The sequence below is a fragment of the Fukomys damarensis genome, unplaced genomic scaffold (genome assembly GCF_012274545.1).
Source record: "Fukomys damarensis isolate Sample0158 unplaced genomic scaffold, DMR_v1.0_HiC HiC_scaffold_39, whole genome shotgun sequence".
Lineage (NCBI taxonomy): Eukaryota > Metazoa > Chordata > Mammalia > Rodentia > Bathyergidae > Fukomys > Fukomys damarensis.
Genome location: NW_022900951.1, coordinates 9643502 through 9663014, shown reverse-complemented (window position 1 = coordinate 9663014; position 19513 = coordinate 9643502).

The following is a 19513-nucleotide window of genomic DNA, read 5'->3' as shown; positions in this document are numbered from 1 at the left end:
ATGTCAGCATTTCAAAGCTTCTAATTCTCTCTGTGCTTATTTCCTTTCGGTAGCCACTGGAGATGTACTGTGTTTTCTTTACACGCCCCTAAACAAGGGAAAGTTTGATTTCCCACAGCTGGGTGAATGGGCCCAAGACTGAAATTCTTCAGCTAATCAAAATACTAAATTGAAATCATTCTTCTCAGTCACTGAAAATATCTTCCTTAGGACATGTTCACTTAGCTGCTAGCTAATATCTGCTGCTTTTTACATTGACAGTAATCTTTTTCGCCTTCTGAAAACACAAGAAGTTCTGATTAAATAGAGGAGCCTAAAGACCTTACACATGACACCGGGCTATTTAAGTGAAACTCTTTTGCCAGAGGTGAGGCTCTGGTGTAAATTGAGAACTGGTCAGGGTCCCCATGTTTAAGTGCCAGTCCCTCCAATTTCCCTACTGTAGCCACTTGGGCTTTGACAAAAGAATAGTGATGTGAACGCCCTAAAAAGGACACAAATATGACCTTGGCCTTTAACGGCAAGTATGGCACTGCATCATCACATGGAGCTCCGTCCCTTGCTAACATAGGTGCCTATTGTTTCTCCTCACCCATAGAAACACGTGCCTGCTCCATGAAGGAACTGAAAGCAGGTACTCAAATGTCTGAACCCAAATGTGTGGAGTAGCATTATTCACAAAAGGTGGAAGAAAACCTAAATGTCCATCAGTAGAAGCATGGCTAAACAAAATGTGGCCTATCCAGACAGTGGAAGCTTATTTGGCCATGAAAAGCAATGTAGTAGCAATAAATGATTGAGGTGATCGATATGCTAATCACCCTGATTTGATCATTACACAGCATATACATATATCAAAATGCCATACTGTATAGCCCATAAATGTGAACAATTTTTTCTGTTACTGGGGATGGAACCCAGAGCCTTCAGACTGAACTATAGCCCTAGCCTTTTTGTTTTTTAAGTTGATACAAGATCTCAGTAAATTGCCCAGATGGGACTCATGCTTGTGATCGTCCTACCTCGGGAAGTGCTGAGATTACGGGCCACCAAACCCAGCTAATATGTATAATTTTTATATCAATTAAAAATTTTTTAAAAAGTAATGCCCATGCACGCACACACACACAGCTGGTCATGGTGGTGCATACCTGTAATCCCAGTACTCAAGAGGCTGAGACAGGAGGATTGCTGCGAGTTCAAGGCCAGCCTAGACTACATGAGTTCAAGGTCAACTTGAACTACATAGTGAGACCCTATCTCAAAAGAAAAGTAATGCAGTACTGATACATACTGTAACATGGGTGAACCTCAAAGAATTATGCTAAGTGAAAGAAGCCAGACACACGAGGACACATATTGTATCATTCTTTTTGTAGGAAATGTTCAGAATAAGCAAATACACAGATACAGAAAGTTGGTTAGTGGTTTCAAAAGTTGGGGTACACGGGAACAGGGAATGAGTTAGCAGACAAGATATTTTCTTTTGGGGGTAATAAAAAGACATTTAGACCTAGAGGATGGTAATGGATCCTAAGAACGTGCTGATTTGTACACTTTAAAGTGGCTACTTTTATGCTACGTGAATTTTACCTAAATTGAAAACAATTTCCATATTCTTGAAAATTACTAAGACAGCTGATTTTCAGTGTTCTCATCTCAAAGAAATGATAGGGGGCTGGGGATTTAGCTCAGTGTTTCCACTGCCTGCCTCACAAGCGCAAGGGTCTAAGTTCGATCCCCAGTACCAAAAAAAAAAAAACCTACAAATGATTGGTATGTGAGGTACTCCATCTGTCAGTCTGCTTGATTTATCCATTCCACAATATCTGCATCTTTCAAAACAGCATGTTGTGCATGATATTCATTTTAAATAAATTAATTAAAAAGTTAAATAAAAAAGAACTTTCCCTCAAAAAGGAAAGAAGTTCCGAAGTCAAAATAAAAAGCAAACTGGCGGGCAGGTATACTTAACTTCTATTACCGTGAAGTGGGACTTCTGTGCCTCAACTAAGGGAGGAAATACATGTCAACAATGCTGTCTGAAGGATGAGGACAAGGGTGGACAAGCAGGGCCAGTTGGGAGAGCTGTTTTGTGCAAAGGGCCTCTAGCCTTGGTAGAGAACAAATATTGACAGCATACCTTGCTCGGAGGCACTCCACGGGCCTGTCCAGCTTGGAGCTCAAGGAGAAGTTAATTAGTAAGGCAAGGCCAAATTTGGTCAGGAGCTCAAAGGAGTGATAAGGAGCATGGTAAATATTTCCAAGAGTGGAGAATCAGAGAGCTGTGGAGGTGGGACTCCTTGAAAGGTGAAATAAAGCGGAGAGCAGGCATGAGTCTCACAGAGAATTAGGGGTCAAGTTGGCAGGCCCCTGCCACTGTAAACCTGGTCATACTATGTAACTTTCTGGTCTTGTTTTGCTTTTCTAAGAGCATCCCATGTAGAGCTGGCATGTCAAATATATGCAGGACATTGAAAAACAAAAAGATCCCCCTGGGGCTGGAGAGACGATAACTGAAAGAGGAGCTAATGCTTCTCAGGCTTGTCCCCCAGGACATGTTGATACTCAGGAGGCTGCACCCCCCACCCTCCAGCTTCGAACCCAGGAGCTCTGGAGAGGTGACCTGAGAGTTTCATCACTAATAAGTTTGTGGTGAGGATGCTGCCTCATCTCACACGGAAAAGCATACAGATGTTTGTCCAACAGCTAGTCTTAGTTGTTACCAACTCTGTGTGGTCATTTCATTCACCTGGAAATAGTCTAATCAATAATGACGAGGTAGTGACTCAGGGATCCTCTAGCCTAGAGTCTAGCACAGTGATAACGAACCTTTTAGAGCTTTCAGTGATACGAATAGCCCACTGTGGCACAGGTACCATAGGTTCGCCACCACTGCTCTAGATCTTTGAATCTGCCCTAGGTCCCTTGGTGCCTCTGTGGATAGGCGTAGGGCTGGGTTCGTACAGGGAGTGGGATTAGGGAGTAAGAAGAGGAGCCACTGGAATTCTGCTCGGGCCAAAATGAGCAGGAATGAGCTCCAGGCCAGGAATCAGCAGGCTGTGGTGTTGGCCATGGGAACTGTGACCTGGGCCATCTTCGATAATGTTTAGTAACCACTCACTGCACTTGTTAATACCAAAAGAAATGAGGGAGGGAGGTATAAATAGGAAAAGAAAAGTGACTTTTACAGAGATCTTTCAGAAAGGCCCAAGGCAACATCACAAAATTTTCCAGATAGTCTCAGTGCTAGTCTGCTATCATTTATTCCTGCATTCTCTTAATATTTTTTCAAACTGTCTAAACGATAGCAAGAGCTTTTCAAATAAAAAAATTGTGGCAGCTAGTCGTGGTGGCACACGCCTGTAACCCCAGCACTCTGGGAGGCTGAGGCAGGACTGCAAATTCGAACCTGAGTAAGGTGGCGAGATCTTGTCTCACAATAAAAAACAAAAAGGTCTGGGGATGTAGCTCAGTGTGAAGGTCTGAGATTCAGTCCCCAGTATGCAGTCAATCGATCAATCAATCAATCAATCGTGGCATAAAAGTCCTCAGGAATGAAATTCAATGTACTGATGTTGCTCCTTAGGTACCAATTCCCCTAGGTATCCGGTAGAAGGATTGCTAGCTGGATATTGACTTGGTAGCATAGAGAGGAGCCTAGCATCTTACAGCACAGGCAGTGATGTCCACAGCTGAGCTTTCTTAGAGCCGCTCCTGCCAATTATTACATTTGCGTTTGGCTTGCTTGTTTGACCTTTGATCATCTGCAAGACGAAAAGCAAAAGGTAAAAAGGTACTATCTTGTCAAGAAAAAAAAAAGGGTTATATTCAATGACAGGCAGCCCACAACATGAGTGCAATGTGGGACAGTTCTATAATGTATATCTGTAAAATTCTCCAAGAGTTTAATTAACTTGCAGCACCCCCCTCTTTGCCCTGAACCTTGCATTGGACTAAACCTGCCTAATTGCAGTCTATGCTAATGTGATCGGTGTGATTACACAGCTCGTGGCTGGCCATGGGGGGGGGGCTTCTCCCTGGCAACTGACATTGTTTTGTAAAACTTCTTCACCGATAGAGTGTACATTCTTGGAGATCTTGCCCTGACATAACTTTATCTCCTCAAGGTACTTAGAATGGCAGGGAACACATAGTGCGTTTGTGCTTTTCCTTTTGTTTTAACTCAAAGGATGGGAGAACTGGTTTGATTACTACACAAAAAATGTGGCGTTGAATAAACAGCCGTATCCTAGACCTCCACCACGCTATCCCCAGAGTTTCCTTGCGACTCTGCTTCTCTTCTCTCAGTATGCTTTATTGTACAGCCCTAGAATACAGCTGCCATGTGTCTCACCAATGGAGTCAAGTGGGGATAATAGAAAGAGTTAGATAATCTGCTTTTGCTACTATATCCACTGGACTACACCTTCCCACCCCCCAAATTTAGCCACTGTTTTATTCTCTATGTATAGTTGACATTTGTTTTAAAAAGATTCCCTATATTAATGAAATCACACAGTGCCTGTCATGCTGTGTCTGGCCTGTTTCACTTAGCAAAATGTCATCCAGGCTCATCCACGATGTGACAGATGGTAGATTCTCCGTTTTTAATGACAGAGGATGCATAGGATGGAAGTCTAGAGCTCTAAAGTAGAACATGAAGACTACACAATAAAACTGTACTGTATTTGGTAATTAGGGATTTTGTTAGATAAGACTTTTCGCTGATTTTTTGCCACACAAAGTGTAACTGTGCTGGATGATACCTATGATAATTTGTTTCACTAAGTAACCATTTTACTTATATGTGTCCTATAATATCGTGTTTAATGCTCAAATATACGCACAATAAAATTTATTTCAAAAGAGAAGGAGAAAAAATAAGAGGAGAAAGAGGAGGAGGAGGAGATGATCTGGGTTTGTGTCTGAACTTTGGGTTCTAGGTGACCCCAAGCCAATCTGTTAAACTCTTACAGTGTTTGATTCTTTTTGTGTGTGTGTGTGTGTGTGTGTGTGTGTGTGTGTGCTACAGGGAATCAAACTTGGGACCTTGACCTTGTGCTTGCGAGGCAGGCAGGAGCCACTGAGCTAAATCCCCTGCCCCAGTGTTTGATTCTTGATCTGATAAACTGTACACAGCCATATCCAATTTATCTAGGTCTTATTTCTCTCATCTGACTGTTATTAGCCTAAAAGCCTGGACACCCCCCCACCAGGTTTTCTACCCCCTTTGTTTTGTTCCCTGTTACCTGCTGAGCACCTCATTAGCCTAATTAAATAATTGAAGAACTAGTTAGGAGAAGAAAAGGGACAAAGGAGGGGTTAGGAGAAATGAAGGAGTGACTCTCCTTTGCTTCTGTTTTGCGTTTTTTTTGCAATGCTCCTCAGTGCCAGCAGGGAGAATGACATCTGTGCACACAGAGAAACTTGAAGGAAGCTCAGAGTTTGGAAATCCGTTTACCTGGTGGCCAGTGAGTGACATGTTTTCTATCACAGACTACACAAAGGAACACTTAGAGGTTAGTTGTGTTTCCTAGGTATTAATGGACCCTCAGGAAAATGATGAGTTCACATGTCAGAGATGAGTGTCGTGCTTATCACAGGCCTCTGGAAGGGAGTTATGGAGAGGATTCTAGTCAGTGCCATGGACTAGACCATTGATGGCAAATCTTTATAGAGCTTCCTACAAATAGCCTGCTGCAGCTCGCGTGCCTTAGGTTTGCCACCAATGGACTAGGCCATCTCATTGCTTCCTCCCATCACCAGCCCCAGTGGAAGTTACCATGGCAACACTCCCTGGTGCCACAGTAGCCATGTCGGCACCCCAGGAGATCCCAGTAGCAACACTATTGTGCTCAGGGACATGCTCTCTGGGATTTCATCCAAGCTGTAGACAGGCAGCCTGGTAGGAGGAAAAAGCATTTTATAAACAAAACTGAAAGAACAGGGTGTTCATTTACAGTGCTGGGAAAAGACCCAAGGTCTTGGACTTGGATGGAGAAGCAAAATGGACTAATTTTAAGCTCCAATTTGCTGAAGCGCAGCTGTGCTTCAGAGAGAGAGAGAGAGAGAGAGAGAGAGATTTTCAAGTCATTTCTTGGGTCCACTTTGTGTGAAAAAAGCATATAATCAAGATGCAGGTAGTATGAAACGTACCACCATCATCTTAAAGAGCAACATTTGGTATAAAAATGAATGTTTCACCAGGAGGCTGAGGATGTATGTCTCAGTATGGGAATCACAGGAGCATACTGGTGACCAGAAGGTTCAACCTCTTTGGGCTGAAATGGCTCTGGATAGAAACTCTAACAATAAGTGAGAGGAAGATGAGAAAGATAAGGTGTTTTGCGCAATGCTCTGGAGAAAAGGTACACGGGAGCCAAGCTGGGGTTCTGGCTCGACAGGGCTGCAGCCTGGTGAGGGTGGCAGGGTGCATAGAGCATAAGGAAGCTGTCGAGTTGCACCCAAGGTGGAAGTGCCACCTTAGGTGTCCCCACTCTTACCCGCAGAGAGGTGGAGAGACGTAAAACTTTCCAGACCAGGAGCTCCCTTCAGTCAGGAGCATTTCTCTGGAGAAGGAGGCTGCTGGGACATATAGCAGCTGGGGGAGTACAGGCCACCAGCCCAATAAAGAGGGCCTGGGCAAGGCACTGGCACGATTTACCCAAGAGCTTTGCCAAAACCACCCCAAACCAACAAACAAAAAAGCCAAATAAACCCACTCATCCATTAGTGGCACAGTCAAAACTGAAACCCATCTCTCAGCTTCGCCACAGCCCCATGAAGTCCGTACTGGCAGTGCCTACCGTTATGCCAGTCTGTAGAAGGCATTGTTCATACTGACAAAACTCCTGGGAGATAAACAAGGGCAGACTTCTGTCTGTGTGCCCATTTTCTCAAGGAGCATATGGAGGTGTAAGGCAATCCACCCAGAAGTACCACAGCTGTGACTAGAAGCTTATTCTAAGGGACATCACCACCTCTTACAGCTTAGAAGAGCCATCTAATAGCTCACCACCTTTCAGCCCTTTGTGCTTGCTCTGAGCCATGTATATGCTCATCATCAACTTGGTTTTGTCCTTTCTCCTTCATATACTGTGGCATTTAGGAGCCTCAAGTAAGGACCCCTATCTGAGCAGGGGCTGCATAAAGAATTTTTACTTTCCTTGTTATATATGCCGACCCTGGTGTGGGAGTTTCTGGTTTCTATTTCTAACTTTTGATACCCACTCTTAGTAATAAGAACAAAATGGTCTATTTTTAAAACATGTCTCAGATGTCTCTGGAAACATTTACAATGCTTGGAATGTTTTATTTTAATAATTTCCTGATCTGTATGCAATAAAGCATTTTAATGCAAGAGCTAATATGAAATTCCTCATCGTTGGAAAGTTTGAATTTTGCTTTATACTCTCCTTGCATTTAAATTTAATCATTCGGTCCCCAAATGAGCTGAATTTGCTGTAGCTTCCTCAGCTCTTGGCTTATTTATGGGGCACACTCTGCTTTTCCTCTTATCTCCCTTCTCCACTCCCTTAAGCTTCAAAACGTTTCTCAAGATCTAATGATTTCCTGCACTGGCATCTGGATATGCACACACCAAATTTGGCCCTAGAATGTTCATATACTTATTGAAGTCACCTGCACAGGGGCAAAAAAAAAAAAAAAAAAAAAAAAAAAAACATTGGTTCTAGACCACAGTCCACATTGTATTGGGCTTGTGATCTTGTAGCAGCCATGCATACCCTTTGATTTAGAGGCTGCACTTCTTATATAATTCTAGCCAAGTAATCAGAGAGATATGTCCAAAGGTTTAGTTCTAAAGACGGTTACCACTGCTAATTTTTTTGTTTTTGTTTTTTTGGTTTTGGTTTTTTGAGACAAGGTCTCACTATGTAGTTGAGATGACTGACCTGGAACTCACTATGTAGCACACAGGCTGGTCTCAATCTCACAGCGATCCTCCTGCCTCAGCCTCCCGAGTGCTGGGATTACAGGTGTGAGCCACCACGGCTGGCGACCACAGCTACTTTTGCAAGAAAATATTTAAGGAGTCCTCGGTTACTGAATGTTGGTGTGCCCCCCAATGCATATACTGAAGCCCTACCCCCAGTATGAAGGTATTTAGAGGTAAGGTCTTTGGAAGGTAATTAGGTTCATTGTGAGAGTGAGACCTCCACGAAGAGATTAGTGTTCTTGTAAGAAGAGGAAAAAGATCAGAGCACATGTAAGTGCTAGAATATCCTCCCCCCTCCTCCATATAAAAGAATACACACCAAGATAGATGGTAAAGCACAAGCAAGGAGGGTGCCCACACCATCAACCTTGATCTTGGACTTCCAGCCTTCAGAACTGAGAAATTAATGTCTATTTTTAAAGCCGCCCAGTCTATGGTGTTTTGTTACACAGCCCAAGTGGAATAACACTCATGGAATAAAATAATATATATTAGTGGCCCTCAAATTGAAGTATATATCAGATTCCCTGGGAAGCTTATTAAATCCAAGCACAGATTGAAGTATACCCCTTCCCTTAGCCAGCACCATAGTTTTTGATCTAGTGAATGGAGGATGGGCTCTGGGAATCTATATCTTAACCAAGTTCCAAGGCCATACTGGTGGTGCTGGTCTGTTGATCACACTGGGAATCATTACTATACAAGAATATGTAATGATAAGATCTTTCTAGATTATTACTCTCAAAAGATGATTTAGTGGATGAAAAGTACTTGAAATCTGTATTGTAAATCAATGCCAAAGTCTTAAAAGTCGAATCGTGGTTAGCTAAATTAGCTTTGAGAGGCAGGGTTATGGGACAGGTATTTTTTTTTTTTTTAAGGATTTAGCACCACAGACCTGGGTCTAATCCCATCTCCAGCTCTCCCTGCTGTTTGAGCAAATGAGCTAACCCACAGTGGCCACCACTTCCTGTCTGCAAACAAACAACAAATGACAGATACCCGGAGGGGTTATTTTTATTACTAAGGAAACAATGTCATATTCATGTACTTGTTCATCTAACAGTTATCTGTTGAACCTCTCCTGTCTCTTAGAGGTGAAATAATGAAGACTCAGTGTTTTAACTTCACACAGTTTAAACATACAACTTCTGGTCTATCAAGGGGACAAAGATATTCAACCTCGTTTTTGCTTCACTAGTGTTGGAAACCAGGTCTTCACACATGTAAGACAAGCAGTCTACTACTACCCTATTTTTTGAGACATGATCTCACCAAATTGTTCAGGCTTCCCTCAAACTTGCAATCCTCCTGCCTCAGCCTCCTTCTGAGTAGCTGGAATTATAGGTGTGTGTCACCATACCTGGCTTAGTCATGACACAATGTAAAGGAAAGTTGGAATGTTTGAGATCCTTGAAACATGTTGTTTAAAAAGCCTGCCGTTCTGCTTTCACTGAGATGTCTTGCAGCTGGAGAAAGAGTAGTTGGAGCTATGGTCATCATGAAACTGGTACTCCCTGTGCACGGTGGAGAGGCCCCCAGGAAATGGTTTATCAGGGTTCTGTCTTCCTGGGTACTGCCCTTTTCTGGCTTTATCTTTTGATAATGCATTATGTTTACTTTACCTGCCTCCTACCTAGGAGCTCCCACAGGCAGGTGTGTTTTACTGCTCTTAGGCCAATATCTGAACCTCTAACTATAAAAAGGAAGGAAGAAAGAGAAGGGAAAAAGTTGGATCAGCTCTTTAGAAAAAAAAAAAAGAAAAGATCAAAACACCCAAATCATAAAACTCTAAGAGCAAAAATAAATAAATAAAATAAAATCTTTACTTTTTTTTTTTTTTTTTTGTACAAGGGATTGAGCGCTTGCAAGGCAAGTGGTGGAACCACTGAGCTAAATCCCCGGCCCTCAGCTTTCATTAGTTATCTTAAAATGTATGTTTCTTGGCATTTCTTGAACTTTCAGAAGAAAATTGTAAAAATGTTTGGCAAATGTCACAGTTGAGGAAAAGAGACATAGTTCATGAGTTAGAGGGTCTCTAAAAACCTACATGGACGTAAATGCTATGTTGTTTCCATTGAAGGGGCTGTTAATATCTAGTCGAACAGGAGTTAAAAGGGAACCCATGTGGTTTTATGAAAGAGTCAAATCACTCACAAGATAATCACCCTTAGAAATCCATTTTTAAAATTGAGATGTAATTCACATGCCATAAATTTTGCCCTTCTAAAGCATACAATTCAGTGGTTTGTAATGTGTTCACAAAGTTGTGTGATCACTACACGTTTCTAGTTGCAGAACATTTTCATCACTCCAGAAAGAAACCCCAGACCTGTTAGCAGCCCTGCCCCATTCTGTGTTCCCCGCAGTGTAATGACTCCCATTGGGGCAGTGAAACAGCGCTGCAGGATTCTGTAATGGTGGCTGTACACCATCGTCCATCTGTCCAGCACCAGGGGTGACCCCTAACATAAACCATGGACTCGCAGTGATCACGATTAGCCAGTGTGGGCTCATGGATTGTTACAAAGGTACCACACCTGGTAGCTGACGTTGGTGATAAATAGAGGAGGCTGTACTAGCCTTAGGGACAGGAGGTACACAGGAACTCTCTGTACTTTCCTCTCAATCTTGCTGGGAGCCTAAAACTGCTCCAAAAAATAATTCATTTAAAAATATCCTAGTGAAGTCACATAAGCATTCAGAAGAGTATTTGCTGATAACCAGGCCATTTTCGCTATAATTCTTGGGTCTCTTCCTAGCATGACTTTTATCTCTGAGATCTTTTAACTCGGAGTCTACACATGAGGAATCTAACCAAGAGAATGTCAGGACTATTCGTTTCAGTACCCTGGGATTAGGAGCTTGCCTGCTACTCAGCTGTCTGGAACTGTTTCCTCAGTTGATCATCAAGAAATCACCGCAGCCATCTCTGAGGTTCCCTTCAGCTTTCACCATTTATGATCTGGGTGTGGTCCTATAAAAGTCAGTGGATAAGGTCTATTCCAAAAAATATGACCTAAACCCATCTGTCTCCACCCAAGGCATATGACACAGCCCGGGCACCATATTTTTGAAATCAAAGGGCTGGGTTTCTGACCCAACACAGGTTGATTTTTGTTTGTTTGTTTATTATTTTGCTTTTGATTTCTGTCTGGGCTCTCCAGTACCATCTATATTTGATATATGAAAAAAAAACCAAACATTTAGAAATAAAAAAAATTAGAAATGACAGTAACTACATTTGTAACAACTCCTTTTTATGGCATTGGGGATCAAATTCAGTTCCTTTGCACTGAGCGTCTTAAGCCCTCTTCTTACTTTTTTAAGACGGGGTCTCACTAACCTGCTAAATTGTTCCGGCTGAACTCAAACTTGCAATCTTCCTGCCTCAGCCTCCCAGAGTGCTAAGATTATAAGCATGTGCCACCATGCCTGTGTTTTATAACAAGCCCTTTTAACAGATATTTTTTTGTTGTTGATGTTAAGCAGGTTTTGTAGAATAACATTCTCTCTGCTCAGGTGAGAAAACCAAGCCTCAGAGTAGGCACAACAGCATGGACCTGGCAGACACAAAATTGGAATCACATTTTTGTGCCTCCAAAGCCTATGCCAAGAACTGTGTTTCTTATTGTGCCCACTCAGCCAGCACTGCATGGTGAACTTGTGCTAAGGTCACAGGACCTGAAATGCTAAGAGATAAACAGGGTCAGTTGGAGTGGGGAGCCTGTGGAAGACCGGCTGCCTGTGGTTTCCTCTGCTTGAGAAGCCTGTAGGCTTTGAGTCTTGCTCATTGCAACATGTGGAAGGACTTTCTGGCTGCAAGTGTGGGCTAAGTGTAGCCGGGGGAGCTGTGGCCAGCCGTGGGCAGTCATGCCCCTCAAAACTGCAGATAACAGTGGGATATTGATGAACAGCTCACTGCAGGTGGCAGGACTATAACCAAGTGAGGTGCTCGCCAGAGGGGGGCCACCTTTGCCCTGGGAACATGGCAACAGCTTGCTTTTGAAGTGACAAATCCTCCGTGATCTCCTTTTTAAAATAGTGGCATTTTTCCTTTTGTGCCTGAAACTTTTTATGATATAGGACTTTGCAGGGGGCTTTATGAGGGAATTTTAGTGGCCATGCCCTATAAAATCCCCTTCCACTGAACCTTGGACAGAATGGCTTATATGTGACCCTGGGAAGAAAAGTTATCCAGTACTTGGAAATCAGCAAAAGGATGATTGCTAGTCCTTTGCAAAGTCCCACCGGAGCCCCTGTCTACTGAGTCCAGCCGAGTGCATTTCATTTTCGAGAGAAATGCACCTTTGTTTGACTGACAGTTTACCATTGACTAGGACTGGGACTGGGGCCGTAGATGCTAGCTTGTAGTCTGGTAAGTCATGAATGATTTTTGTACAGTAGAGTTGCAAATGATTTCTATTTGGTAAAAATAAATAAGTAAACATAATCAAATAAGCCCAAAGGCTAGGGTTTTACTGACTCATAAAATATTCAAGCTTTATATCTATCTTTACAATCATATTTTTTAACATTTTCCCTGTACCAACTGTATATACATCAGTCTCTCTTGCATGCTTCTTTCCTTATTAATGAATTAAATACATGCCTTTGATACATGCTCACTGTATATTTGTATAAAGGTCACATTTCTAGCTTTGTGAAGCTTGCTTTGCCAGTGTCTTAGCAATTCTTGTAGGGAGAATCAACTGCACTTGAAGGGATTTGGCAATGTGGAGATTATAAAATGCAAAGAGGAGAATCCCACTGGGAGGATATGTGCTATTTAACTTGATCCTTGCCTTCAACCATTCATAAACACTGCCTAGACCCTCTTTCTCATAGTGGGTTGGTATTAGACTAGCGAACAAAATCAAAATAAACAAAACAATGCCAGATTTTTTAAAAAGCCCCATGCAAACAAATGGATGAACGTAGAAATTCCAATTTTAGAAGTGAAATAGAATCTGGCGGTGGTGGCCACCCAGAGAACATCCTTTCCACTTCAAAGTTCTGTCTCTCTGCAGGTACTTGTTTTCTTTTCAAGCCCAGAACTTATCTTCAAGGCCACATGCATTGCATGGAATTTGTGGTGCAAAATAAATAAACAAACAAACAAATAAATAAACAAATAAATATCAAGCTTCATCAGGCATATTTTATCCTAACCTCTGGAGCAATCATTTCCTCATCCGGAGGAGAGGAGGCACATTGCAAGGATTCCAAAGAAGGTGCCTAGGGCCGGGGATTTAGCTCAGTGGTTCTGGCACCTGCCTTGCAAGTGCAAGGACCTGAGTTCGATCCCTGGTACAAAACAAAGAAGGTACCTTGTCCAATGAGTACCAACTCCAGATAACCTTTAGCAGGCCACGTGCTGTCTCTGGCCACTCTTCAGGACTTGCCTGAGCTCTAGGTTCTAGAGACCCTTGCTGGGTCTAGGAATAAAGGATTACAGTTATATTTCTTTACTTATTTATTTTTTTCAGCCATCTTGGTAATACAGCTGTCTGGTAAGAGAGAGGATTATTTGTAAAATAAATTATGTCTCAGTCTTCAGTGTATGTGTGTGTGTGTGTGTGTGTGTGTGTGTGTGTGTATACGTGTGCGTGTGTAAGAGTCCCTGCTTACAGTCCCTCAACTTCCTGAGTGCTGGAATTATATATATGCACCGACATGCCTGGCTTTTCTAGGCTTTTATAAAAAGAACCATTTTGTTTGATTTTCTGATCCAGAATATAATCATTGTGCTCAGACTAATCTTTGTGTCGATGATATTTTCTTTAACAATTACTGGATGGAATGAGATGACTTTGTGACTTGCTACATATCCCCTGAGGCATAGTATGCCTGAGAAATAAAAGTCTAGCTTTGGAATGGCTTTTGAACATATTTTCTTTAAAAGTGGAGGATCAATTATATAATAATCTCTGGCATAACTTCTGACTCCTTTTTCAGTATCATCCTTTACACAAATGACTCAATCAAGAAAAATAGTAGTCTATTTTTTCCATGCAAAATAGTCACCCAAGTCTATTAGATCAAAATGACCCAGGAACCAGGTTGTGGGGTGGGGGGACCTTTCCTAAAATCTCCTAGCAGCTTTTCTTTCCTTTGCCAGCACTGTAGGGTGAAGGAATTAAAAACAACCAAAAAACATTTGGTCTACGTTACATTGAAGCCTTCTCTAACTAAATTTGTACTTCAATTAATTCTTCAAGTTTCATAAGAAGGTTAGTGATTAAATCTTCTTTCAAAAATCTAGACCAAAAGTAAGTTTCCTCCGATATGAAAGGCTTTCAGGACTTGATGTCTATTTCTTTGTTTACACTTGATGTTTCTTGTGATCTTCACTTTCCCTTAGTAGTGTTCTGCCTCTATGTAAGGGCACAGAATAATCCTTCCACTGGGAAACTTGCGCACAACATATTTTTTTGTTTTCAACTTCTTTTTTTTTTTTTTTTTGGTACCGGGTATTGAACTCTGGACCTTGCACTTGCAAGGCAGGCAATGGAACCACTGAGTTAAATCCCCGGCCCGTTTTCAACTTTCTAAGATAATCAGAGACACTGGCCATGTTCAAAGCTGTGTGCTAGATCTCTTGTTCTGAGCTAGCTGATCTCACTATTGGAACCTCTGCAGGTTCCAGTTTTTGTGTTGCTACTGCTGTGTCTCTAATACCTAGCCCAGGACCTGCTGCACAATGGCGTTCAGTATGCATTTGTTGGAAAAAAATGAGATCAGTCTCTTCCTCTAAAGCTCATGGATAAAGAAGTAAGAGCCACTAATTTGTTTAAAACCAAGGATCTCAAACTGCGTTTAAACTTTGGTAGGCCAGGGTCTAGACATGTGCTTCTGGAGATTTGCCTAAATCCGTCTGGATATGAAGGGAATGCTATGAACATCCCACTTAAGAAAGTTTAAATACTCACATATGAAAAGATCAGCCACCAATTCTAAGACTGAGCAATTTCCTAAACTTCACTAATGGGCTTCTACCTTTAGAGCTTTAGAGCCTCTTATTTCTGTTTTAATTTGTGTGTGTGTGTGTGTGTGTGTGTGGTACTAAGGATTGAACCTAGGGCTTTTCACTGAACTATACCCCCAGGCCTTTTAAATTTTTATTTTGAGATAGAGTTTTGCTAAATCACTCATACTAAGCTTGAACTTGGGATCCTCCTGGCTCAGCCTCCCGGAGTGTTGGGGTTACAGACATTCACTACCACACCCAGCTTCGTTGGAGCCTCTTGTCTCTCCTGTCCTTGAATGATTGTGTGTGAAAAGACAGTGCCCAGGACCGAGCTCCAATAGAGAGAGAGAGAGAGAGAGAGAGAGAGAGAGAGAGAGAGAGAGAGAATTCCTAAATAATGAGAATGTGTTGACCTGCAACAGAGACTTGGAGGCTGATTATAGCCAAGGCCCACAAACTGATTGTGTGTGAAGAGCTAGGGTCCGGGAGAAAGTTAAAGAAACTATTAAGGAAGAAAAATGGGGAGATAAAACTTAGCCACAACAAAGACATTCCTGGAAGTATACACTGTGATCAAAATTTTTGGGGTGCCCTTGAGATAAAAGCTGATGTTTCAAAAAGGGAAATTGAGATTTGAAACTGAGCCAAGACTAGGAATCCAAAGCCAAGGGATCTTTCTTCCAGTTTCTAAGAAAAGTAAGTTAACAGTCCTAGACTGGAAGTACTGAGTGGAAAGGAAAGACAATAGTGGCGAAAGACAAATGTAATTCAACTTGTCACACTTTTATCGAGCACCTATGTTTTTACGACCAGGCTAGGAGATAAGAAATAAAGGAGGATCGCTTTCTTCATGGAGGCTGTGACCTAGTTTTGCTTGACTGCCTGTCCTGTACTTCCAAAGTCTGGAAAAGAACAACTAGTGCCTTCAACTGAGCCAAGCTGAAAGGAATAAGACAAGCTGTTTTGTGTAACTCTATGATTCTCTCATACAAGAGCAGTGGCGTTGTCTGGAGCAACTCTGTCCCCAGGAGACACTGAGCAATGTGTAAAGATAATTTTAGCTGTTGTGACAGAGGGAGGAGAGGCTTTGGCATCCAGTGGGTAGAGGCCAGGGATGCTGCTAAAATCTCTCACAGACCACGGAGGAAACCCAATGGCAAAGAAGCATCTGACCCAAGATGTCAAGATGCCAAGATGGAAGGACCCTGAATGAGGGTGAAGGGCTTTGTTCACATCCAGCAGCTGAGCAGGCTTGTCTACTGCTTCTGGCATAGCCTGACACATTACAGGAATGAGAAGCAAATGGGGACATGCATGATCCCCCTTCAGGCAGGGTCCCCAGAGGAGAGATTCTACCGCGCCTCTGCCCACAGCAGCAGAAAGTTACCCAAGCTGCAAAGAAACAGCTCTAGGACGTCTGCGTGTGGGGTAATTTCATCAGAAAGGGAGCTCAGGGAGTATGAGTGCCTCTAAAATGAGTCCGAGCTGAACACCATCAGGGATCCACATAACTGAGTCATCCTGAGCTAAATTGAAATGATATTCTGCATCGTGTATGTCCATGCCTCTGCAGCAGTGCAGCTACTTGGCAATGAATGGGGTGCTCTCTCCTTTTATCTCCATCATGTGTGGACATTAGAAGGAAAAAATGGAAGTGACTGGAGTCCTTACTTTAAGGTCCTTATTTTAAGGTGACTGATTGTGTTTTAATCAGCTTTCTTCCAAGCGTTCATCATTGGAAACAAGTAAACATGTGCCAGTCAGTGTGTGTGTGTGTGTGTGTGTGTGTGTGTGTGTGTTCATTTTTTGAGGTGCTGGAGGTGGAACCCAGGGCTTAGCTCAAGAGCTCTACCACTGAGCTGCATTCCCAGCCCTAAATGTGATGTTAAAACTGAATTTCTTTCTATTGTATGAATTGGCAACGAAACAGAAGTTGCATAGCTTGGCCCTTCTGACATTGCAGATTTGCTCACTTTAGGGTCTTTCTTGCCCTTTAAATTTTCCTCCAGGACATTGTACTTTTATTGTTAGGCCACCCAGGGATGTCCTTGATCATGCAGAGCACTGGAACAGAGGTTTACATTCCTGGGAGCGCTATCCCTGGCCAGAGAAAGGCCGGGGAAAGGTCAGGGCCGATGCTATGCAGATGTCAGAGATCTGAGAGCTGATGTGGAGCATCAGCTGGGCCCCAGCTGCTGCCTTCACCCCGCCCCCTGCTCCTTCCTCTTTGCACAAAGCCTTTATGTCTCAATGTTCCTATGGAAGGCACAAGAGAACACACGCAACTCACCCAGAGAGGAGCCCTTCCATGAGGTGGAGTCCCCAGATCTGCAGGCATCCTTCAGCATCCTACAAGGACAGCAGCTTCATCGCCAGCCTGGGTCCCAGCTCCTGAGGGAACAGAGCATTGGCAGTCGTTCTGAGTCCATGTTATCTTTATGGAGATTAAGGGCTGTTCCAACAGTGATTATGATTCAGATGTTTCTTACTGACCTACTCCTAAAATACACTCTTGGGGCAGAAATAAATTAATTTTATGGGGCCAAAACAGATATTCTGGCTCATAAACTTACTCTGCTTATGCAATCTGTCCTATCAACAATTAGGTGATGGTTTACAGTCACTTTAAAAAAAAAAAAGAATCCCAAGCCAAAAAGCCTGTGTGCCTTGTTTTAAATTGATGCTACTAAGATATTATTTTTTTAACTTTGGAAAAAAATGTCTACAGCTAAGGCTATGGAGCTTAAAGAACTTGTATTATGGCAATAGGCACAAGGAATTAGTGCCAGGTGTGGAAAGAAAGATGCAAAAGCAAAGTGAACTTAGATCATCTAACAGCAAAGCAGACTCACTGTGCAGACTCAAAAAACATATACACATCATTGAGGATGCTTGTTACATAGATAAGTTCTACATTTAAAAGATTCTGGGCTATGCACGGGGCTCTTTCAAGAAAAGCCCCAACTCCATTCTTCTAGTTATGCTATGTATAGCTAAAGGGCTAAAGGACGTTGTGACAAACCCTTAATAGCGTTACTGCTACTAGAATAAAAGCACATGGTTTAGAAGGCTTCAGGCTTTTATATGTGTCAGAATATATCCATTTTCACAAAATCGCCACTTCCGCTTCCAAACTCTTGTTATGAATATGGTCAGACTGTGGAGCCAAAATAAATAAACCTAAGATGAGGGTCCACTACAGGAATTCAAACAAATAGGAAAACTTAGCCTCTTGAAGTCGACTCTGGAAGCTGATGGTTTCACACTCACAAGCTACACAGCCCTAGGAAGCGAGACCTAATCATATGCTGAAGGTGAACGTGAAAACAACATTTGCAGGGCACCTAGAACAGACCCTAGCACCCCCAGCTTTGGTTTCCTTTAAGGCTGTCATCACAACCGCAGGAAATCTGGAAGTCCATTCTACGCCTCATGCTGTATGTTATACCTCACGAAAAAAATTGTTACTTTGTCATATAGATCAGCAAATGATGGCCTGTGAAGCCAAATCCTGCCTGCTGCTTGTTTCAGTACAGCCTGCAAGCCGAGAATGGTTTTTACATTTGTAAGTGATAAAACAATTGGAAAGAGTGTTTCATGACACATAAGAACAACTTGAATTCTGATAACAATGTCTACAAATAAAGTCTAGTTGGAATATGGCAATAGCCCTTTGTTTTCATAGTGTCCGGGACAGCTTCTGGACTCAAAGGGCAGAGTTGTTGTGACCCAGGGTGTATATGTCCTGCAAGGCTGAAAATATTTACTGTCTGGCCCTTTACAGACAAAATTTGCCAACCCACACTCTAATGTGCAAGGTAAAAGCACAAAACCAAGGCGGAGCAAAAGGCAGAGGGAAGAAGGCACTGTTCATGTGTTGTCTTCTTTAGTGGTGTCTGAGCCTCTCCTGCACTTCTGCATCCTTGGTGGATCCTGGCCACATGAGAGGAGAGGGAGAGAGAGCAGCCTGGCTCCCCTTCTTGCCTGGTGATCTGGGCAAAGCTCAGGTGTGGTTCAAAAATTGATACGTAGATTGAATTAGTTCTTACTTTAGCTGATTTCGGTTCTAGTTTACACGGCAAAGCAAAAAGAGCCAAAATAGCCAGGTGGATAGAAAACAAATGTATAGAAAGAGGCAACAATCAGCTTTCAGAAGAAAGAAAAATATTCTTTTCCTTGGAGTCCCCCCATGCTAATGAGCTTCCTAGGGCTAAGCAAAAGGAAGGAGGGAAGAGACTTTTGTGGGTCCCAGCAGGACCTCCAATCAGTCAACGGAATAGAAACTTTTATTGATTGTAGGCCTTGGTGAAATTTAAGGTTGCCCCTGGCATGGGTACTTTGAAATTCAATGGGCACTTTGGTAATAAACTCCCAATGTAACTTTACAGTGGTGAGAGAACAATAACTCTGTGGTTATCCCCAGGACATGTTTTGTGATTTTTTTTTCTGCACACTTCCCCCCCCCCCTTGAACTCTGCTGAAAAATAATTTCAGGGCATCAGAAATGCTAGAAGTCGATGCACCAGCTGGCGACCTAGCTGTCCTAAGTGGGGTCTTTTTTTTTTTTTTTTTTTGTTCCGGGG